Source organism: Vicia villosa, linkage group LG2 (genome assembly GCF_029867415.1).
Source record: "Vicia villosa cultivar HV-30 ecotype Madison, WI linkage group LG2, Vvil1.0, whole genome shotgun sequence".
NCBI lineage: Eukaryota > Viridiplantae > Streptophyta > Magnoliopsida > Fabales > Fabaceae > Vicia > Vicia villosa.
This window is the reverse complement of record NC_081181.1, coordinates 96,689,756-96,715,666: the sequence shown is the minus strand read 5'-3', so window position 1 is coordinate 96,715,666 and position 25,911 is coordinate 96,689,756.

The following is a 25,911-nucleotide window of genomic DNA, read 5'->3' as shown; positions in this document are numbered from 1 at the left end:
CCGGACCCGTGGTCTCCGACTGCTTCGCTTCATGAAACAAAAAATTCAAACCCGATCGGGATATGTTGTAAATCAATTGGGAGAATAAAATTTGGCCCTTATACCGGTGTTCCATAACCGTCTTGCTCCGAACGAACGATGTTTGAATTTCATTGTGTTGATTTTCAAGCATTTGGTTCACGGTGTCCCATCCCCGACACAAATCTCCCTTGCTATCACCCAACCACCTCTTGAAGACCGCATGTACGGATTCAACTCGGTTAGTCGTGGTGCAACCAAGATGTCTAACTCGATTTGTCCAAGCGCACACGACTTTTTCTCTGACTTTGTCAAGAATGGTGGATTCGACGTAATGACAAAAAGTCTTAATGGAACCACACAAAGACCTAAAGTGTGCCAATTTCTCGGTAAACACCTCTTCGGAGTATGCATCTAAAATTTCCCTCCATGCCGCCATTATCCTATCAACCACAATACCGGCTTTGATAACTTTATCGTTTTCATCCGGCCTATCTTTTGTCCCAACCGCGGGTTTCAACTTACTTCTCACGTTGCAAGTTATGTGATACCGACAAAGTAACGCGGTCGATGTTGGGAAGACGGTATCAACCGCATTCATCAAAGCATTGTCCCGGTCGGTGACAATGACGTCTGGCATAACCTTTTGATCAACTAACAAAGACTTGCATATTCCCAAAGCCCTTGTAAAGTTTTCTTCTTTTTCACACTCCAAAAAAGAAAACCCGGCCGAATAAGTCTTGTCCGTCGAGGTCACACCAACTATCTCTAGAAGAGGAAGCCTATATTTGTTTGTCTTGTATGTCGAATCCATGACAAGAACGGTTGAAAATGTGTTGAATAATTTGATACTTTAGGGATGAGTCCAAAAAATATCACGCACCGTAACTTTGTCCTCGGACGTTCGGAAGCTTGACACGTATTTGTTATCGCCTAATAGTTTCAAAAGTTGTTGCATTTCCGAGCGAGGGCCCATTTTCAAAACTTTGAGATTGTGTCGTTCATTGTAAACTTGCTTGATATTTGAAACGCTATCCGGTTTTTTACGCTTCAAATCGGCAAGTATGTTGCGAGGCGCCACTTTGACTATCGTTAAATCCGAAATCACATTCTTCTCTTCGCGGGACAAACGACACGCCATTGGATGTCCGAGTAACTTGGCATCCAAGGCATGATTATAAATTCCACAAATTACGGTTAAACGCCACAAATAATTAACCCTCCGAGTCGCGCGCAACTTAAATGGACACCCGCACTTTCTCGATCTCGTGTCTTCGTATTTTAGCTCCCGGTTTGATTGTGCATAACTCCCACCCCATTCGCAATTCAAAACAACGAAAGCTTTCCGCCTACTATTTCCATTGTCGGACCTTAAAATAACAATTCCAAATCCAAGTTTACTAGCTTCGTTCCGAACCCAATCAATCAAATGTTCGCGACTACCGAAGCTCCGATCATTTGTAAATTGTTGCCGAACATCAACCGCATTGATCATAGATTTAACGTCGATAACCGGATCGTTATTAACGTTGACAACTTCCGGAACTACTGCGTCATCGTCTTGCACAATGTTGTCCGGATGCACCATACCTAACATATGCAAAAATTAGCAAAATTGGCCAAAACTATTTTTTTTAACTGCCAGGGCATATTTCGGAAGTTCATTTCCAAAATTTGTTAGGTAATATATTTCGGAAATGAACTTCCGAACCATCGCAGGTGTCAGCATAAATTTGTTGAATCAATATAGTGAAATAGGGGATGAAATGAGAGATGTTTACCTTAAATTGTAGCTTTCTATGCTCCCTTTAACGTGATCAACGGTTTGAAACTTGATTTTGAGACGAAAAATGGATGGAGATTGATTGAGTTTTGGAGAGGGTTTGGAGAAGTTTTGGAGAAAAAAATGATGAAATAGTGAAGGAGGGAAAATTGTATATGCAGGAATATTTTCGGAAATGAACTTCCGAAATATTCACGGTTTTGAATTTTTTTGACTTCGGAAATGCATCTCCGAAAACATCACTTTTTTGGTGTTTTCGGAGATTCATTTCCGAAATGTATGAAAAATCTTTAAAAAAAATAACTTCGGAGATGCATCTCCGAAGCAGGGGTAATTTTGGGATTTCGCTGGGGATGACCCCCGTAGGGAGGTGGGTAAAGAAATTTTCAATATTTAACATTAACCAAGCTTTTACACTAAAATATAAAATGTAATATTTAGTCTTTACGTTTCATTAATTAATTACATTTATTATTTTTCATATAATTTATAATTTAATATCAGAATTTGGTTAATGGAGTGTAAAGACTGGTTATTATATTTCATGATAAAATGTAAGAATTTGATTAATATTATGTATTATATTGGTTAATCAAGTAGTAAATTTAATTAATGAATTATAAGCAAAATTCAAAAGACACCCATATTCTTCAAAGAAAATATTCTACTATTCATCACAACACTCTAACACAAGAGTATAGGAGAAAATATAAAAAGTCAAATACAACTTTAAAATGTTTTTGATTGATGCATTTTATAATAAAAATTTTGAATCTATTGTATAGCGTTAAACTCCCTTTTCTTTTACAAAACTAAGCAGTGTAAGACTTCTTTAACATAAATATTTGCAACCAACACCAACAATCTCCACCTTGATTGAAAATAATAAGGGCCGGCCCTGGGCCAGCGCAAGCAGGCCCATAGCCCAGGGCCTCAAAAAATATTGTGCCTCAAATTTTAAGATTTGGGCTTTATATTAATTAAACAACCAAACTTCTATCAATAACTTGTAAAGAAAATAAATTGCGTGTAACCATAGCAGCCTAGCGGATTAGTGATGTCTAGGTAATAGAAATGGTCTGTGTTCGATTCTTGGCTTTGGATAATTTTTTAATGCCATATTTTTGCTTTACCCCCTAAAAAAAAAAACTTATTGGACAGACCTTGGCAAATAAAGATTCCATCAAAAAGAACCCTGATCAATTTTTTTGGCCAAGATTCTTAGAATCTTGCCTACTTGGCATTTTTGGCAGTGCTGACTCTACAACACATAACCGATGTGGCACAGTCAGCACTGCCACGTGGAAATTTTTAAAAAAAAAAAAATTTAAATATTTTTTTTACGTTTTTAAAAAAATATTTGACAATACCTGCAGATTTAATTCCGGATTTACCTACGGATTTATCTACGGATTTGACAATACCTGCGAATTTACCTACAGATTTGACAATACCTGCGAATTTACCTATGGATTTAAAAATACCTGCGGATTTACCTACGGATTTGACAATACCTATAGATTTACCTACGGATTTGACAATACCTGCGGATTTGACAATACCTGCCGATTTATATATAATAAAAATAAATTTTAAAAATAATTTTTTTTTAAAAAAAATTACTTTATTTTTTAAAAAAAAATTGGAAAAAATAATTTAAAAAAAAATTGAAAAAAAAAAACAAAATTCCACGTGGAAATTAAAAATAAAAAAATGTCACATGCGCATGCCACGTATGCAGATTCTGTTGGAATTTTAATCCAGGGTCAAATTTGATGGAATCTTTATTTGGCAAGGTCTGTCCAATAAGTTTTTTTAGGGGGTAAAGCAAAACACGCCTATATGGAAAGGGGTAAAGTGCATTTAACCCTTTATTTTTTTTCAATATAGAACCGTCAATATATTTATATATAGTTTTCTAATTACTTTAATATAAATTCTCATAAATTTCATGTACTGTGAAAATTTTAATTTTGATATCACACGTGGTTAGCTCTATTATAATAATACTTGGTGTATTATTTTAATAAAATTTCTTTTAAAGAAAAAATTGTTTTATAAAACCTTGCCTTTTATATTTATCGTTGCTTTATTGTTATAATTACTATTGTCATGTATGTTTTATTTTGATACTTTACTATTGCTAATTGTTCATTTGAATTTCAAATAAATGTAAATTTATTTATACATTGGCTCTGTTTGGTAAGATATATTTTCGAGCTTTTAGCTCATGTTTTATGTCTTATAAGCTCATATGATAATTTAGACCCGTTGGTAACGGCCTTTTCATCACGAGCTTATAGCTTATTTTACTAGCTTATAGCTTATTTCCCAGACGCTATTTTAAATAGCGTTTTATCTTATGTCTTATAGCTTATTACTTTTTCTTCCTTTTTTATCCTTATTATTTCAATTAAAATCCATTTTTAACCCTTATAATTTATTTTAATTTAAAATAAAATAATTATATATTAAATATCTTTTATGTCATTTTATATTTATAAGTTAATTAAACCGCTAATTTTACCAAACACTTCAATGAGCTTATAAGCTATCAGTCTCAACCATCTGCTATAAGCTATAAGTCATCAGTCATCAGCCATCAGTCATAAGCTATAAGCTATCAGCTAGCTTATCAGTCAACCACTATTTTTACCAAACAGGTCCATTATTTCTTAATTTTTTTATTTATTAGTTCAACTTCAACGCTACGAAATTTATCGATTCAATTTCAACTCCGCAGAATTGATCAACTTTAATTTGAGGTTTTATATTTGTTTGATTCTGAATGTTAGAAACCTAGAAAAAAGAAAAGATTTGATGATATTTTTATTTAAAAAGTTATATTATTTATTAAGGGCCCATTTTTATTATTTGTCCTGGGCCTCTAAAATGTCAGGACCGGCCCTGAAAATAATACACCAGCTTCCATTGTCTTCACAAACAATCATAGTTCAAAAATAACTATCACACTCCACCATAAATAGTATAGTTATTTGAAGCTACACCACTTTAAGAATTTTCACATTATCTTCACCGACAATCATAGTTAAAGAACTATCATACTCCTCCAAAAAAATTATTGGAATAGGTATATGAATACAGATCAGAGTAGAGAGAAACACACAAAAGCTTCATTCACGCAGTTTAACCAAATTGCGTATGTCTACGAGTAAAGAGAAACTATAGTACCGTCCTAATGATTTGTTATGAATTATATACTTTAGGGTTTCTGTGTTACAGACATATATAGGGATAATAATTATCCAAATTACAACAATACCTCTAAACCGTATTGCGGGGGCTTTTCCCCCCGCACCCCCACACACCCTCTCGCCCCCTAACAAACACTTGGGTCAAACCCTAAACTATAACTCAACAAGAATAGTATACTTTACTTGAAGCTTAACCACTCTAAAAATTTTCACATGTCTAATGTCAGATTGAAAACTTATGGTGCAACTTCCACGTTGGCATGAAACTCTTCAACCATTGATATAATCTCACAACACACTTTGCATTAATGTTCGTGTGTTAATTCACTTGAAATAACCTATCCTTTTCCATGACAAAGGAAATTTCATGAGGACACACTTCTTAATTTTCTGAAAATATCATTATTTCCCATAGCGTGGGAAACATGTCTAGCATTTGACTCAGAACCCTACTCTTCCATCAAGATACTTATACTTTATATGCCCAATATTTCCATATTCCCAACATCTTACACTCATTTCATTGTTTTTCTTTACATAAGGCATTTCTCTAGCTATTAACATTGAGTTTGATTCACCTTTCAATCTTATTTCTTCATAAATAATTTTAATAACAACTTTTTCAAAACTCAAAGTTTCCTTCCCATATATCGAAACAAGTTTAGTAAGTTCATATGAAGATGGAAGAGACTATATGAGCTCAAAATCTTTATCTTCACCATCAGTCTTGACTCCAATAGTTTCTAATTCAGAAACAAAATCATTGAGAACACTTATATTGTCAAATACTTTTGTATTTTCGTCTATACGCAAGCTATGGAACTGATCATTTAATAACAACCGATTTGAAATATTCTTTCCTTGATATAGCCCTTTAGGTTTCTCATAAACCTCTTTGGCTAACAACGTACTAAAAATATTTACTAGAATATTTTTAGACAAAGACATCCGAAAGATCAAACAATGTAAAATTTATTTTATGATGTATAAGATCAAACAAAGTTGCAACCATAAAGCATAATAAAAAAATTTATGGCCTACCAGATCAAGGCTCATAATACCAATTGTTAAGGAAAAATACAGAGAAAAAGAGCAACACAATAACAACAAAAGCATTTAACATGAAAAATACAAATAGGAGACATAACCTTGGTTGCTATCATACGACAACTAGAGCATAACATTATTTGAAAATTGTTACAACACATAGACTGCCCACAACCACCCCAAATCCCAAATACACTCACACTCTCTAAAAAAATTTAACTACCCTTCACAATACTCTAACACAAGAGTATATATATATATATATATATATATATATATATATATATATATATATATATATATATATATATATATATATATATATATATATATATATATATAATCAAAACTAAGCAATGTGAGACTTATTTATCATGCATATTTTCAACTAACACTAATAACTAAGTGATGTGAGACTTTTTAAGTTAGGATTCATAACCCATAAGAGAAAAAATTGAACTAGAGGACTTTTAGTGGGTATTTCATTGGATATGCCGAAACGTCTAAAGGTTATAGACGAAACTTCCTTCATCTACGCATGGCCTTATGAATGTTTAAATGCATTTAATGTTATGCTTATGGTGACAAAACAACAAAATAGACAACTGGGAAACCAGAATAACAAATGAACTGGGTACTCAGCCAAAACTCAGCTAGATGGAGACTCTTCCACAAAGTTTGTCTTCTGCAACATCTTTCAGGGGAAATAAACCTCTACTAGAGATAAGAGAGATCCGCTGGGGCTCACAACAAAACTTCAGGAACCAAACAATCTTCTCAACACTGCAACAATTAACTGGATGAAAGAAAACCAACATCAGGCTAAAAAATAGGATTATCAAATCACTGGAGAATCCTTATGAACTACTACACGGGGATCTGAGATCTGCATTTCGAGACTTGATCAAAATTGAACAACCATAGACATTCCTTTTAGTTTGTTCAAAAGTTAAAGAAACGTTTTTGTAATTTTCAAAAACATGTTTATTATTAAACCTTTGTTTCATAAACTACTATAAAAAAGAAATGACATCTTGCAAGAGAAACAAATAAATAAGAGTTGAAATTGATTGATAAAAGATCAGGATTTTTATTGATATAATGGTGTTTCGCAAAAGATCTAACCCCATGGATCATTACAAATTTGGAAAATGGTAAATGGAAAGGCTGCATTAAAATACAGTGACCACTATTCTCCCTAACAACTTTAATTTCCTGTAATCTAGCTTCCGTTGAGAGCGATTGAACTGAGATTTCCTGAATAATGATGTTCATGCTTCAAGCGAGCTCTTATTTTGATTATTTCAAGCAAAGTATTTCTTGACTACATCGGCGTTAACCGGGTGAGGGAGCTCCTCACCGTCCATAGTTGTAAGAATAAATGCACCACTACATAAGGCTTTCTTGACAACATATGGGCCTTCGTAATTAGGAGAGTGCCATACTTGTGATCTTTGTTAAATGAAAATGAATGATAGGTGGAATATTAGGGGTAAAAATTAGGGTATGACACATGGTAGTTGAATTATGTCCTTGTAGGGTCTTCATTTGCTCAGCCAATTCACGACACAACTTCATAGCTTCAGACTCCTGAGTAGCACCAGGATTGATTATAGGAATAACTTCATGATAGAATTGCATGTCATACTAGTCCTGAGCTTCCTTGTCAGCTCGTGAATGTTACTTGTCTGAGCATCAGGTTGTCTATGAGTTGTATGTCCATCGATGACTGCAGAAATGTGTACCATCTGAGGTTGATTAAGAGTTTCCTCAGTTTGAGGAGTAAATTCAGGATGAATTCAATAGATCAAAGATTTATGGACTGGTACAAGTGAAAGAGTGGTAGGGACCCTAATTGGAATAACATTGCTAACATCATTGTGATGTTCCTCCTCTCTTCTGTTATGAGCCATCATCATCTCCAAGAGCTGGTTCATCATGCCTTTGATTGAGTCAATATCTTCCATCACGGCGGCTTGATTTTACTCAAGTTGTTTCATTGCACGGCGAGTGTTTTCTATGGTTGCGTAGTGATGTCGGGGAATTAACTTGCGTTCGGAAGATTAAAAGAGATGAAAATGAGATGCATGATGATGCATGCAAAAATGAAATGCCATGTAATGTTTTACGTCATGCATATTTCACAGATAATGGTCTCATTCAACACATGTAGAAGTTTACGCGTAGTAAGATATGGTTGATGTCTACCAAACAATTCCCCTCACATGATAACTCTAAGGGTCTTGGATAAATGATTCCTAGAGTCACAGATTCTATTTGACAATAGTATTGACATAGCAACTAATTGCTAGCAAATACTATCGTTTAAAGGTTTCTACTCTAGGTGAAGTCTTGGTGCTGATCATACGAAACCTACGTCCCCACGGTCAGACACAAACATCGACTCAGGTTATACAGACGGAGTCATAACAACCGGCCAAGGTTTCAAAACCATGTTCCTACGTATCCTCATAGTGCAATGAAAAAATCATAGCATCGTAGTTTATGATAGAAAACCATGAGTTTGTTAGTTGATTCTTAGAAGAATGATGCACTAGACATTTCAAACGTTTGAACCTTGACTTGTTGCTCGTTCGTGGAGGCTGAAGTCTTTCATTATTTTCGTGTCGAAATGGCTAATACACATTTGTTTATGAAAAGGTTTTCGAAGAGTCGCACAAGAACGAAAAACTATTTTGATTGGTTGAATTGATTTTATAGAGTATGAATATCAAATACTTGAGTTCTACAACTTATATTCAATACTTAGGAAAAGATTAGAACTAAACTTCCATCCTACTCATTGAAACCTTTTTATTGAAAAGAACTATGCAAGTATAGTCTTAACTCGTTATGAGCAGGTGAGTATCAAATACTCGTGAGAAAGATAGGAACTAGACTTCCCGCTTGCTCGTTTTGTCATTTATTGTATCAAACTAAACTCCTTTATTTAAAAGTCTTTTAGTCATATTGTAATATTCGAATGACCAAGTCAAGAGACTCTTATCCGATTAATTAACAAAAGGATAGGAACTACTTCCTGCTCGTCCATTCAATCCTATTTGCTTAAGAAAATATTTTCACGAAGGAATCAACTTGATGTTGGATCAAGCGTTCCAAGTTTATTTATCAAGCTTCTCGTTGCATTCTTTTCTGAATTTGATTTAGAAAAAAGACTTGACGTTGGATCGAGTTTTGTTTTTTGTTCTTTTTTATGAAAACGATTCGATTTAAATCTAACCCTAATCTTGATTAACAAACACAAAACAATAACCAAAAATAAATGAAATGCAGTAAAATTATTACAATGCTTCAAGGATGCGGAATACACTTTGTCGAATGGGGATATAATGAAGTAAAATGAACAACATATTATAAAAAAGAAATGTAAACTAAACCAATCAAACACAAACACAAATGATATAGCATGAAAATGGTGTAAGGTATTTGAAATGTTTTGGTTGATGAAAGAAATTTGTTTTTTGAATAGTCAACTCTACTTAATTAAATCATTTGAATTAATACAGAGAAATGACTTTTATCATAGCGAAATTAATTAATTAAAATTATTAAATCAATTAATTAAACTAAATTAAATTAAATATCGAGAATAATCAATTAAAAATGAATTCATTTGATTAATCAAGATAATTAATTTAAATTACTAAAAATAATTAACTAAACAATTTTTAATTGTTTAATTTCACTAATTTAAATAACAAAGGATTTTTAATTGATTTTAGAAAAGGAGATTATTGAAAATATTGAATTAACATGAAAAAAAGAAATAAAATGAAGTGTTAAATTGGAATGGATGCTGCAAATGACCTAAAAATCGCTGGGCCCCATGAACCAAAGCAGGCCCAAATTGATTCTTTGTGATACTAAAAAACAAGGGGTGCAATGATTGAAACCGGGATTGGGCCTTCAAGGCCCAAATCCAATCCAAACAAGCTTGGTTTTGAAGCTATGAAATGGAGGAAGTTTGGAGGAAATTTGGCAGCATTTTGAAGTATTTTTTCTTCCCCTTGCAGCTTGGTTTTGAGGCTTGATTTATAGATGTGAGAAGTGAAAATTCCGCACGAAAAAGAAAGGGAATATAGAGGATTTGAGAGGGAGATCCGTGTGATTTGAGAGTTTGATTCTTGGCCCTTGATAAATTTGGATGAAAGGTTTAGATGCATTGGATTGAAATTCTGTTATGGCTTTGAGAAAGTAATTTGAATTTGGTGCTTGAATTTGAAGAAATTGGTGAAATTTGTACGGATTTTGGTTTATTTGAAATTCAATTTGAGAAATTGGTAAAAGTGTGAAAGCTATGCTAAACTGTTTGATTGGTTATCGAGTTTTTTTTTTTTTTTTTACTGCTAAATGCAAAAGACAAAGGGAATTTCTCTGTCCATGTGGGTGAAAAACACCCATGAAAATCCTAAAATAACTTTTAGATATATATATTCGAAAGCACCCCAAAGCAATTTGAGATATTGGTTAATTCGGATATGTATATCCCAATTAATCAATAATCCAAATTTTTATTTTAAAAAAATATTTATTTATAAATAATTAAAGTGAATTATTATGAATAAAAAATAGCTTAAATAAAAATTGTTATAAATAAAAAATAAAAAGATTAAATTAAATTTTAATTTTATAATAATTTATTTTTCATAATTTTTTTAAATTATAAAATAATTGTATTTTAAATGAGTATAACAATATTCATTATAATTAATGAAATTTTCATGTTAAAATTATCCTTCTATTAACATTATAATTTTTAATTTATATTAGTTTTTTTTAAATTAATTTTATATGAAAATGATGTGTTGATTTAAATATTTAATAGGTTGATATTATTATTATATCTTAATTATAATGGTAGATATTTAGTTATATATTTTGACTAATACAATTAATTATACTATTAATTGCAAGTTCACATTGAATTATATATGAATATCCGAAAACACATTTTTCCAAAAAAAAATAAATATATAAATATTTTTCCAAAAAAAAATAATTATATAAGTATTTTGAGGTTTCCACATGAGGTCCGTGAAAAGACGTATAACATGAATAATTTTCCAAAATAAAACGTGGAATTGATATGGTGGCCTCATGTTAACAAAATGCACATGAACTTGCAATGACTTTACTGCATAAATTCATATTCGTTGGGTCGGGCCTAGAGAAAAAAATGGTTCAAAAGCAAAGTTCAAAAAGGCTTGAAAGTTTAAGTTTGACTTAAGTTTAAAATAGGGAATTTCTTTGCACACCCATATAGGGTAGAAAACGCTTCTGAAAACCTCAAAATACCTTTCAGATATGCATATTCGCAGACACCATTATCTCATTTTCAAATATTTCAGAAGTGTATATCTAAAAATACTATGAATCAATTTCAGATATGCATATCCGAAATATGCTCCAAGTTCTTCATTTTTTAAAAACAACATTACATTGTTATATTGGGAGCATCGTAGCAACTAAAATTAATAAATACCTTCTATTACGGGTTGTAAAAATTACGTAGGCTAGAATAAAACATCGATATCATAATATAAAAAAGTTGTTCGAACAAGTGCAAAATGTCAAAATATTATAACACTGAAAAAAAGTCTTAAATAAACCATAAATAGACAATTACTATTGAGTATGCCTAATGCGAACTCCCTACGACCTCCTATAAGCCGCCACATCAGACGCCTCACTGACCATCCTCTGCCTCGCATATGAATCAAACATTTGATCAATCAAGCATGGTAAGATTAAGAATCAAGTCCTAAGAAGATCAAGTATCATGGCACAAAGTTTCAAGAAAAGTATACAAACATGGATAAAGTGAAAATTAAAAATAAAAAACAGTTCAGAGAGTCAGTTTCGGAAGTGCATATTCGAAACTGATCAGAGCTATTTTTGGATATGCTCTTCCGAAATTACCTGCGAACAACCATTTTTTACAGTTTCCATTTCTTTCCCTAACTCCTACAAAATCCATTTTTTTTATCTTACAAACACTATCATTGAGCATCAATAACTTCAACCTACACCATTATCCTAATTTCTAACAACACTATTAACATTTTGAAGCTAGAGTGGAAAGTTGTGGAAACTTATAATTTTTTGAAGCTTTGAGTGGCACTTGAATGGAGCTCTGAGCTTTGACTGGAGCTTGAATGGAAATTGTGGAGTATGAATGTCTTGACACAAATTTGGTAGCAATGGGTTTGTAGAAGAAATTTGGTGTTTTGAAGAGAATGTGAGTAGTGGTGGTGGCTGTTTGCGTTTTTGTGAAAACCCCAAAATACTTCGGATATGCATATTCGAAGAGACTTTTTTATATATAAAAAGGAATATTTTAGATATGCGTATTCAAATACACTTTTTTTTTTAAACAAAAAAATTATTTTGGAGATGCATGTCCGAAATCACCAATTTTTTTTAAAAGAATGTTTTCGGATATGCATATCCAAAATATAGGATTATTTTGAAATTTTCACTCACGATATATGAGTATGTATAAGAGAGTATAAAGAAATTCTCTTTAAATATGGCTTCTAATGTTAAATTTTGAATTTTTTAAAACAAAAGACTTGTCCATTAAATTTTAAATTAAATTAAAAATAAAAAAAGTCCAAATAGCTTGAATTAAATCCAAATTGGATAAATGAATTTAAACGGAGTTTGGCATTGAATTTTGACCACAAATGTGACTTTTTGAAATTGACCTTGAAATTGAATGATAAAATGTCAAGCCTAACTTTATTAAAAATAAAATGAAGCATGAACAATTGGCTAAAAAGATGAGGACCAAGATACAACATGATTGATGATTGACATGCGTAGATGAATGAATACGATGAAACAAACGGGTAAAAATAGGGTATCACAAGGTGCAGTAGTGTCAAGCTTGAACAACTACAGAACTAACATTAAAGGTAATAAAAATACCTAACTTTAAGAAATTAAATACTTTGTTGTCTAACTTGGTCATCTTATAAAAGGTGTTTGGCCTAATGTTAAGCTGTTAAACTCAAATGTGATTCTAAACCAGCGAAAATATTATATTCTTTTTTACAAAAAAATTCCTCTTCTTACTTAAATTTAACAGAAAATTTTTAAAGAAGATAGAAGTGTTTAGTTAACCACTATTTCACACAAAATGTATGATTTATTAAGTTAGAATAGAATTTTATACTCAATAAATTATTTGAGTATCGAGATGAGAGAAAAATTAGAGAGAGAGTGTGAGAGTTCCACCATGTTTTGGTTTTCTTTGAGTTATACTTTTTTTCGACCGACTTAATTATGGAGAGTGAATGGCGCAGTGTAAAAGGGAGGAAGAACAGAGGTGATGTAAGGCCAGTATGGGACATTTTGAGGAAGGAGATAGAGGTGTCTAGGAAGGAGGTTTCGACTATCTTCATCACAGATTTCGGGGAGAATTGGTGTGCTAGGGATTTGTACATAGAGTTCAAGGATTTGGGACTGATAGAAGAAATTGTGATTCCACCTAAAAGGGACTGGCGAGGTCACATATTTGGTTTCGTAAGATTCATCAATGTGGCGGATGAGAAGTTTTTGGAGACTAAGATGGACAATGTATGGCTTGATGGATCAAAGTTGAGTGCTAACATATCAAGGATTAAAAGGAAAGAACTGCGGAGCAATAACAAACAAGTTAAACCAGAGTTACAGGAGAAGTTAAAAATCTCTAAACGAACTCTTTCCTCTGTTAATCCTGCAAGATGTATTTCTAAGGTCACCAAGGCAGGGGGAGAAGCAGGTTCATCAAAAACTTACGCTGATATTATCAAGGGAGATAAGGTGAAGAAATCAGAGGACGCAAACGAGGCTCATCAGACGTTATTCTTTACTTCCAGTGAAGCTGAAAAGCAGAGATTCACCAAAGCTAAGGTAGGTGTCACAAGGAAGCCTGGAGATGCTTACGCAGTGGCAAATAGTTTGTTGGAGGAAGGCATATTTACAATATCTGCAACAGCCCTGGGTCCTAGCCTTTGTCTTCTAGAGGAGTGTGTTGAAGGAGATCTTGACACTTTGATTCATGAAGGGGGTGACTGGTTAAAGTTCTGGTTTGAAGAAGTTAGGGAGTGGAAGGTAGAAGATGCTGAATGTGCAAGAGTTGCCTATGTATCCATCTACGGAGTGCCCCGTTTCACCAGAAATGACAGATTCTTGAATATACTACTAGCAGATTTCAGGAAGATGTTGAATCCGCAAACATTGATGCAAAAATGTAGCAGATTGGATGTAATCAAAATTATGATATATACAAATCACCTGGAATCAATCAGAAGCAGAGTCAGGGCTTGTATTGATGGGATTTGGTTCAACATCCTCATTATTGAAGAACTAATTTGGGATTCTGGGGAAGCAGAAGATATTACATCGAGCAGTATCTCTTCGTCGGACGAGGTTGTTTCAGCCTCGTATCAAGGCTCGCACGGCGGAGGAGAGGAAACGACAAGGCACAGTCTGAACCAAAGTCCCATAAAATCTGGGAATCTGAACCACAACATTAATTGTGATGGTGACGTTGGAGCGGATAACCTGCAAAAGCAAAGCGACGGGTCTCAAATTAACAGAGGATTTGCAGAAAACATTAATTTCTATGAGCTATTAAGGGAGAACATTGCTTGCTTTTTTGAGAATCATAGTACCACAGATTCCATATCGATGAAAACTAATAGTATAGCGGTGGAAGTGAACAAAGAAATGGGGGTGAAGAGTAGTTTTAACAAAGAAATAGAGGTGGTGGGGCCAGGTGTATTATTCATATCTAATAAACAATTGAGGTTAAAGGAAAAGGAAGAGGCCAAGGAGAGAGGTAACGCGTGTGGTGTGGGGAAAGTGAACGAAGTGGTCCCCACTTTAGTGTGTTCAGCGAAAAAAACATGTTGAAGCAGCTCCAAATTTGACTTGGAAAGAGGTGGGTCATTCTTTAACTCTTGTGGGCCATAGTGAGAACGTGGTACCTCCTCAAGTGGGCCAAGGGGAGAACGCTACTCCTTTTTTATTGGGCCAAGGAGGATGTGTTGACCAGAATGAGGTGGAATTTGAAAATACATGCATGCATGGGTGGGCCAATGCTAACATAAACTTTCCAAAAGCCTCGAAGAATTATGTGGTGCCAATTAAGAAAGCTGTTAAACATTTCAAGATAAAGGAAGCTAATACCAAAGGGAAACAAAATTTATGCTTTGATGATCATTGTCAGAGGATAAAAAATTGCAAAAAGTCTAGAAAGAAAATAAGAGAGGTGTTGGACCTAGGGGATCAAGCAAACAAATTTATTTACCCATTAGAAATTCGTCTACAAGATGGGAAGGATATTGTTCTGCTTGGAGATGCTCCTCATTCCAATAAGAACAAACTCTTCTTAAAGCCGAATTATTTGTCAGGAGGTCTACCTTTAACATGCGATTCTATTTCTAGTGTCGATATCTCAAATTGCAATAAAAGAATTTCTAATGGAGTGTTGAATAAGGCGGCGGAGGGGTTGTGGAATTCTATGGTTAAGCTTGGCATCAAAAACATTTCTGACAAGTTTGACCCAATAGTAAAACTAAAGGAGATGGAAGAGAGGGATATCAAAGGGGACGAGGCGACGACGGAGACCAACAATCAACCTATCCCATGATTATTTTTTCCCTAAATTTAAGAGGAGGAGGTAGTCGGGCCAAGAGGAAGAGAGTAGGCTATCACATTCAAAAAGAAGATGTCGATATTTGTTTTATTCAAGAGACAAAATTAAGTGGCATAGAGTGTAATGTTGTGAAAGAAATGTGGGGTGACAACCAAGTGGAGTGGTCTTATTTGGATTCTAATGGGGCGTCGGGAGGCATTCTTACTATGTGGAAAAAAGATCTCTTCAATCTAAATTTTAGTTTCCGCGGAGAGGGCTTCTTAGGTGTTTGTGTGGAGAAGGAGGATAAGCTCATTTACTTTATGAATGTCTATGCTTCTTGTGACATGAACACGAGGAAGAGATCATGGGATAGGTTATGTGAGTTCAAAAACAACAATGCTAAAGGCTCGTGGTGCATAGGAGGAGATTTTAATTCTATCACTTCCTTAGAAGAGAGAATCAGGACATCAAGTCATAGCTATAGGAGGGAGATAATGTTATTCAAAGAATTCATAGAGGAAATGGAGTTCGTGGATCTTCCTACCATAGGAGGAAAGTTTACTTGGATTAAAAGTAATGGCAAGTCTATGAGTAGGATAGATATATTCCTTTTATTGGATTGTTTTGTTGAAGATTGGAAGGTGGAGGGCCAATACATAGGTGAGAGGGATGTGTCCGATCATGCTCCTATTTGGTTGAAAGATAATAGAAAGAATTGGGGTCCCAAACCTTTTAAGTTCAATAATATGTGGTTCAAACATGAAGATTTTGAAATCTTTGTGAAGGAGGAATGGAAGAAGTTAGTGGTTATAGGAAGAGGTGATTATTGCTTGGTTGAAAAGTTGAAAACTCTTAAAAACCGGATAGCTTGGTGGAACAAGAACGTCTATGGGTGGATAGATCTCAAAATCAATAATGATGGGAGAGAGTTGCACTCTTTAGATAAAGTGTTTGTTCATTTTGCAAGTAACGTTCCGGAAGATGTGGTGGTGAAAAGAATAAAAGTGGCGGAGGAATTTTGGGACAACATAAATAAGAGAGAAGGTATTCTTAGATTAAAGTCGAGACAACTTTGGCTGACAACACTCGTTATTTTCATAATTCGCTAAAAGAAAGAAGAAGAAGGAATGCTATTTGTTCCATTGACTCTTTGGAGGGAAGATTAGAAGGTGTTGAAGAAATTAAAGAGTTCACTTTCAAGCATTTTGAAAAGTTCTTTAAAGAAGATTGTCTTTTAAGGCCGGAGCTTAGAGGGATCAATTTTAACACTTTATCTTTGGAAGACTCATTGGATTTAGAGAAACCTTTTGAAGAAGATGAAGTGAAGGAAGCTATTTGGTCGTGTGATGGTAATAAGAGTCCGGGGCCGGATGGTTTCTCTTTGGAGTTCTACAAAAGGCATTGGACCATCATTAAAGAAGACATTATGAAGTGTTGCAATGACTTCTATCACAAAGGTACTCTCGTTAAATCCATCACCTCATCTTTTCTCGCTCTTATTCCTAAGAAGAATAATCCGCAAGACTTGTTTGGATATCGACCCATTTGTTTAGTGGGGAGTATTTATAAGATCATTGCAAAGATGCTAGCGGCTAGGATGAGATGTGTAGTGGACAAGTTGGTCTCTTCCAACCAAACCGCTTTTTTCCCGGGAAGAAGTATGATGGATGGTGTTTTAATGGTTAATGAAATTCTTGATTGGGCAAAGAGGAAGAAGAAGGGGTGTTTATTACTTAATGTGGATTTCGAAAAGGCTTATGACTCAATCTCTTGGAATTATTTAAGGTGGATTTTGGTGAAAATGAGATTTGGTAAAAGATGGATGAAATGGATGGAAGCTAGCATTTTTACCAATTTCATGTCCGTGTTAGTAAATGGAAGTGCAACTAGAGAATTTAAGGTTCAAAGAGGTTTACGACAAGGAGATCCCATGTCACCCTTCTTGTTTGTTCTTGCTATGGAAGGTTTAACCGCTTTAACCAAAAACTCCGTGGAGGTGTGTGATTTTAAACCTTTCAAGTATGGTGTTAACGACTTTGTGGATATTCTCCAATTTGCGGACGATACCATCATTCTAGGAGAACCTACTTATGATAACCTTTGGAGTTTAAAAGTGTTGCTGAGAGGATTTGAATTGGTTTCCGGATTGAAAATCAACTTTCATAAAAGTAATTTTTATGGAACGCACATAGGAGATTGGTTTACAAACTCGGCGACCACTTTCCTTGCTTGTAAAAAAGGTTGCTTTCCATTTAAATTCCTTGGTATTTGGGTGGGTGAAGGCGCGTATAAGAAGAAGGTGTGGCAAGAGGTGATAGACAACATAAAATCAAGACTTTCTAAATGGAAGGGAAGAAACATATCCATTGGTGGGAGGGTGACTCTAATTAGCTCCGTTCTTAATGCTATTCCTATTTTTACTCTTTCCCTCTACAAAGCTCTGAGTAAAATCATTCAAGCTATAAGAAGTCTTCTTAGCAACTTTTTGTGGTGTGGGAATACTAAATCTAGATGTATACATTGGGTGAAGTGGGAGAATATGTGCAAGCCAAAACAAAAAGGAGGGTTAGGTATTAGAGATGTGGGAGAATTGAACAAATCCCTTCTTCTTAAATGGAAATGGAGAATTTTAAAGGAAGATAAGGCTATTTGGAGTAGATTCTTACTTTTGAGATATCACAACCCAAAAATAAAAGTGTTAGCTTCTAGCAAGGACCTTTTAAATGGGGACGATTCCCGTTGGTGGAGAGACATTGTTCTTAATGACTTCAAAGAGGATGATTTGGGAGAAGGATTTAACGAATGGGTTAAATGTGAGTTCAAGTAAGGAAACAATATTCTTTTTTGGTATAGTTGTTGGTTGGATGATCAACCGCTACGCGCTGCTTTTCCGCATTTGTTCGATCGAACAACCAAAAAACTTAGCATGGTGAGTGATCTCTTTTCTTCTAACCATGGTGAAACTATGTGGAAATTAGAAGACATCTTTGGTGTGGAAGTGTTGAACCCTCCGGTTCCGATTGCTTCTTCCTTCATCTCTTCCGCATCGGCCACGGTGATTAGCGAAGAGCTTAGGGATTTGAAAATGATCCTTCAAGGGAAGGTGCCGGACTTATTGGCAACGGACGATTTCCATTGGAACCTAACTTCAAACCGAGTCTTCACGGTGTCTAGTGTGTCGCACTTGGTATCAAATGCAAAGGAGCTAGCTTGGCCAACCTCTATTACCAAGATGTTGGACGTCATTTGGAAGACAAACATTCCGACGAAGATCAAGATTTTTGTGTGGAGATTCCTCATCAATAGGCTTCCGCTAAAAGACCAACTCGTCAATAGAGGTGTGCCTATTCTGACTTCCATAGATTGCCTTTTTTGTTCAAATCACCAGGAAACTTTGGATCATCTTTTTTACCAATGCCATGTAACAAAGGCGGTGTGGAATAGAATTTATATGTGGTTGGGGAACGATTTGAATCTTTCTCTAGAGGAGTTCAAGAGTTTTGGGAGCATCCAAGAAAAGGTGAAAAACACTAACATTAAAGTTAATCTAAACACAATTTGGATAGCTTTAATTTGGTGTACTTGGAATATGAGAAATACAATGATTTTTGATGACGGTATCTTTAGCTTCGATGAGGTGATATCAAACATCATGTATTTTTCATGGAGATGGGCAAGTAACAAGGAACTTCCAAGTAGGATAAATGTTTAGAAAATTTCTTTAGCCACCTCCCTATGGGGGTCACCCCCAGCGAAAAACCCAAATTACCCCTGCTTCTGAAATGAACTTCCGAAGCTTTGATTTTTTAAAAAAAATTTCCACAATTCGGAAGTGCATCTCCGAAAACACCTCATGGGGGGTGTGTTCGGAGATGAACTTCCGAAAACACCTCATGGGGGGTGTGTTCGGAGATGAACTTCCGAAAACACCTTTGTTCAAATTTTGAGGGGTTTCGAAAATGCACTTCCGAATTATGCAGAAACAGAGATTTTTTTTTTATGTTTTTCTTAACAGTTTCGTATTTTTAATTAAAATAAACCGGGAAATAAAATAAACGACATATAAAGGTGAAAATACTAATATGATAAAAAAAGTAATATATACAACCGATCTGAATCCAAATAATAATAATACAATGCTAAAGATACAATCCAAAAACAAAAAATAAATAAACCCGACCACTACTGGGTGTGCCTAACCCTCTCTCCCTGGGACCTCCTCTGCCGCCTGTATGCCGCCGCACGGCCCGCATCAGTGACGATCATCTCCATCACGGCCACAGCCTCTGGACCGCCCTGCTGAACGACACCTCGATCCAACGCGTCCCGCCCAAGCATCTCTATCCGCTGGCAGATCGGCATGAGATCAATGGCGTGGTCATCCTTGGCCTGCTGGTTCTCCAGGATCTCCTCGTGTGCTGGCCTAGGAGCGCCGGGAACGTCGGGTCTCAGCAGAGGATGTGACACCCGATAGAACCATGTGACGTATCCCTCCTCACTGTGCCAGTCCTGTATGACCCGAGTGAGACGGTACTCCTGCGGTACCACATGATGCTGCCAGTCCTCCCATATGGCAGTGAGCTGCACTCGGGTCATTGTGTCGGGAGCAGCCTCAAAGGGTGACCTGGGTATCCGCTGCACGAATCCGAACTGACGCATGCACCGCTCAGGGAGATACCGGACCATGATGGTAGTCCCGCATGCCAGCCAGCCTGAATATAGAGCAATGCCGTCAAAAGGGACAATCTGAGCGTAGTCGCTGAACAGCCTCCAGGTGACGTCGTCGTGCATCGTGCGGTCCAGGTATCCACGGTATGGTCCCATCGCATCGTTCCCCCCTCTGGAGAACTTATCTGGCGGCCCTGGGCATGGCGTCCACGTACGCAGGATCGATGTGAAAGCCGTGGATGCGGGAGAAGTAGGAGATGATCCAGCTCTGAAACAGAAACACGATAATGTATTAAAAATAAATACGAAACATAAATAAATAAATAAATACGATAATGTATTAAAATAAAACGTACCGTAAGTAGTGTGCAGGATCCGACCAACTGCCTTGTCCTCCAGTTGGAGGCCTCATTCAGCTTCTGGTAGAGGTATGCCAGAGTAGCTGCCCCCCAGTTCCACTGGTGAACGGTATCCAGGTCCATGAAGTAGCGGAGGTAGGTCACGTCGACGTACCTTGCACTCTTGTCCACAAAGCATGCATCGCCTACCACATGCATGTACCAGCACCGGAGAGCGTAGCCGCGGTGATACTGTATGAATAGCTCGTCACCCTCCTGCTCGGCATCGGCCGCCGCATCCAGGTGGTGCTCAAAATAAGCGCTCAGTGTGGTGAACCGGATATGAGGCCCAGATGTCGTGACGCACTCAAAGTGAGCAACCTCGTCCTCCATGCCCAAATAGAGCGTCATCCACTCAATGGCCTTGACCCTCTGGATCCGGGAGTGGTGCAACAGCGGCCCCCTAATCGGCAGGTGGAGAAGACACTGCACGTCATGCATGGTGATCGTCATCTCCCCAACCGGCAAGTGGAAAGAGGACGTCTCCTTGTGCCAGCGCTCCACAAATGCCCCCTGCATGCCGGTGCTGATGGTGGTGTACCCCGTCATGCAGAGCCCGCTAAGCCCTGAACCTCGCACATGGTCGTTAAACCACTTAGCTGCTGGTTTAAACAGACTGAAAATCTTCCGGGTGTGGTTCACCATTTTCAACGGCTCTCTCTCCTGTTACAAAAAAAACAAATAAGCGACATATATTAAATAAGCGACAAATAAACGGTTAAATTATAAAAAATGGTGACAAATAAACGGTTAATTTATAAAAAATACCTCTCCCTCCTAGATACGCCGAGCGACGTGATCGTGGTAGTGAATCAGCACGGAAGTGTCAAAGGGCCCTCCCGGATAGCTGTCCTCCTGCTCATCCTTCTCCCCGGCTGGAGGGTCAACATCCGGTACCCCCTCCGGCTCGTGGTAGGGCACTGCCGCCACCTCCTCCTCATCCTCCTCCTCCTCTCGCTGGCGGGAAGAAGATACCCGAGCCAGCCGACTCCTAGATCCTGAAGCAGATGTACCCTCTCCCTCGCCCACGGGAACTCGCACACGTCGTCCCCGGCCCTGCCCCCGTCCCTGTGTCGACGCCAGCTGCGCCGCCGCCCGCTCGCGTCTAGCCGACACAGTCTGAGTCTCCCTACCCTGTCTGATGCGTGCTGGTTGGTTGCCTGACATGTTCTTGTAAACAATTGAAATCGATTAATATGCGAGACAAAAGAAAAAAACTAAAAAAATTGAACTTCTGATACAATTCGGAAGTTCATTTCCGAAACTGGGATGGAGGTGTTTTCGGAAATGAACTTCCGAAACACCCCTGCGAGGAAGTTTTCTGCAACTTCCATGGCAGACCCCTAAACCAAACATCAAACCTATGTCTACACATTCTAAACATCCTAAATATCAGTATAAACCTAGCCTAATACATTTTTTGCTATTTGTAAACACCCTAATATACATTTTAATCATAGATCTTAAAATCAAAATGCTTACCGATTGAATAGATTGGAGGACTTTTGAATGTAATAGAGCAAGTAGATGGAGCCTTTGAGGTAGCTTGGAACTGGTTTGCACAAAAATCTCTTGGGGTTGAGTTTGGAAGAAGATTAGGGTAAATGATTAGGGGGAGGGGGCTGTTTTGCTTAATCTGCAAAACGCGCAGTATTTCGGAAATGAACTTCCGAAATGCTGTTTTCGGAAATGAACTTCCGAAATAAGACAATTTTTTCAAAAAAAAAGGCGCTTTCGGAGATGCATCTCCGAAAACACCTTTTTCTTACATTTCGGAAATGCATCTCCGAAGTTAGGGGTAGTTTGGGTTTTTCACCAGAGGTGACCAAGAAGACATGGGGGTTGATAAAGAAATTTTCAATTTTTATGATTGGTATAAATTGTCATTACTTTGTAACAAAACTATCTAGTGTGTTCTCGTTGTAAGGGTTGCACTCCTATTGCAATATCTTATATTCAATTGCTTGTTAAAAAAAATTTTATACTCTTTTTAAAAATAATAGAATTTGACACCGAGAATATCCTTTATCGACTAGAAGCTGATCCTTTCTCCACCACATAAATAAATGTCTTCCATAAATGAGAGATAATATAAAATATTACCCAATGACAAAAACTACATTAACTCTTGAGCCACAAAAAAGACAATATATATGTCGACTGAATATGACACTACTTTTTGGGATCAAATATTGCTATCCTTTTTTATATTTACTTTTACAAATAAACATTCTATTATTATTCTACCTTTACATCCACGTCAAAATAAGTTATTGGATAATGTTAATTATTATCAAAAAATAATTAAATGAAATGATATTTTTTTTTCATTTTAACTGAAAGTCTCAAATTTAATCGAGCTAGAAAATGCAATAGTGCAAAAATTGTTTAAATAATAACAGTTACATGAATTAAATATTTGATTTATATAACAAAAATTACTTTGTTATTAAATTTTAAAAATTAAGAAAATTTAAATTTAATATATATATATATATATATATATATATATATATATATATATATATATATATAAATATATATATATAGGGCATATCATATGAGAATGCCATATTTATATGAGAATGTGAGAATGAATCTAAACCATTGGATTTTAAAATAAATGGTAGAGATTATGAGTGAATCTTTTTTTTCTCTCTCCTACATCATTTATTTCAAAATGTAGGAGAGAGAAAAAAAAGATTCACTCATAATCTCTCTCCTATATATATATATGAGAGATTATGAGTGAATCTTTTTTTTCTCTCTCCTACATTTTGAAATAAATGATGTTGGAGAGAGAGAAAAAAAAGATTCACTCATAATCTCTACCATTTATTTTAAAATCCAATGGTTTAGATTTATTCTCACATTCTCATATAAATATGGCATTCTCATATGATATGCCCTATATATGGGGACGACTCAAGTGAGAACACTTGGTTAGTGTGAGAAATGAGAACAATTAATCTTAACCATTAAATCTCAATTCATTGAAATTAATGTACTAGATTGATTCCTCTTTCAGTAGTCCTCTTTATTTGTAATTTATAAAATCTTGATCAAAATTAATTGACATTATATTTTAAGAAACAAAATATTTAATTTATTTGTTTTTGAAAATCATAAATATCAATTGAAAATAATTTTATAAAAAATTATTTAACAATTAATATTTACATACGTATTATAATATTATCCGATATTTAAAAGTAATAATATTCTAATCCAAAAAATATTTAATGCTGATATAATTTTACATATATAAGTTTTTTGGATTTTAAAAGTAATAATTAATATAACTATAAAGGAATAATAATTTTAGCATAATTATATATTAATCCATATATTATTAATATTATAATATATTCATCGTAAACATTTATAAAATTATATGTTAGTTATTAAAATATAAAATACTATTAAGATTGATAATAACGATAATAAAAAAAAGGAGTGTCATAATAGTATTTTTATTTAAAAATCTTAATATTGTGTGGACTAATATATATTAAGATTATTAAATAATAAAATTGTATATGTTTAGTTTATATATAAAAAATATATTTATATAAGTATACATTAATCAATAACGTTAATATTCAATTATAATAATTATTTCCATTTGAAAATAACGATAACTTGAAGAAAGAGTTTTATAAATAGTATTTTATATTTAATAATCAACATATAACTTTATAAATGTTTATGATGAATATATTATAATATGGGAAAAGCTAATATGTGCCCCAAGGGCACAAGTTAATGAGATTTTTATAGAATTTTTTTCTTGGAACGCTTGCATTCAATGTATCGAAACTTTAAATATGACTTTATTGCATTTAATTATATTTAACTTTTTCTATTTATAGTATCCTTAACATGTGCCCTAAGAGCACAGGTTAGCATGATCCTTATAATATTAATAGTATATGGATTAATATATAATTATGGTAATATTATTATTCCTTTATAATTATATTAATTATTATTTTTAAAATCCAACAAACTTATATATGTGAAGTTATATCAGTAGTAAATATTTTTTGGATTAGAATATTATTTTATTTTTAAATCTTGGATAATATTATAATACATATGTAAATATTAAGTTGTTAAATAAAATATATTGTCTATAAAATTATTTTTAATTGATTTTTATTATTTTCAAAAAACAATAAATTAAATATTTTGTTTAAAATATAATGTGAATTAATTTTGATCAAGATTTTATAAATTACAATTAAAGAGGTCTATTGAAAGAGGAATCAATCTAGTACATTAATTTCAATGAGTTGAGATTTAATGGTTAAGATTAATTGTTCTCATTTCTCACAATAACCAAGTGTTCTCACTTTAGTCGTCCCCTATATATATATATATATATATATATATATATATATATATATATATATATATATATATATATATATATATATATATATATATATATATATATATATATATGGAGCATATCAAGTGAGAGCATTTTTAAATGAGAGATGAGAGAAAGAAATATCAATCATTGGATTCATCAAGAGAGAGAAATTAATAGTTTCATTAATTAACATTCTCTCTCTTGATGAATCAAATGGTTGATATTTCTTCCTTGATATGCTCCATATATACCCAAATCTACACCCGAAATATCGGGTGGCACCCGAAATATTGGGTGACACCCGAACCCAAACCCAATCAACTCGAATTTTCACCCGTTAAATCGAGTTCAGATGCGGGTGGCCCCCGTAAATTCGGGTATGCTTGTCATCCCTATATAACATGTTGTTTTTCTATTCTTGTAGGAGGGTAACATTTCTTTAAATAGAGAAATGTCAAAGTGAAAAGAAAAATATCAATGTGAATCTGAAATCGAAATGTATATTTACAATGGTGTTATATGCTGGGATAAAATTGAGTGAAGTATTTTTGTATTAGAAAAACAAGTTGAATGGAATAGAATAATGTAATATTTTGTTGACAAAAAAGAATAATATATTTAGATTTCAGGAAATCAATGTTATCAATTTTATGCTATATATAGTAGTTTATTCCGATTATAAAATTCTCATTCTACCCATTTAAAATTCTACCAAAAACTATCTATAACATCTTAGCTTTTACTTTATTCATTTG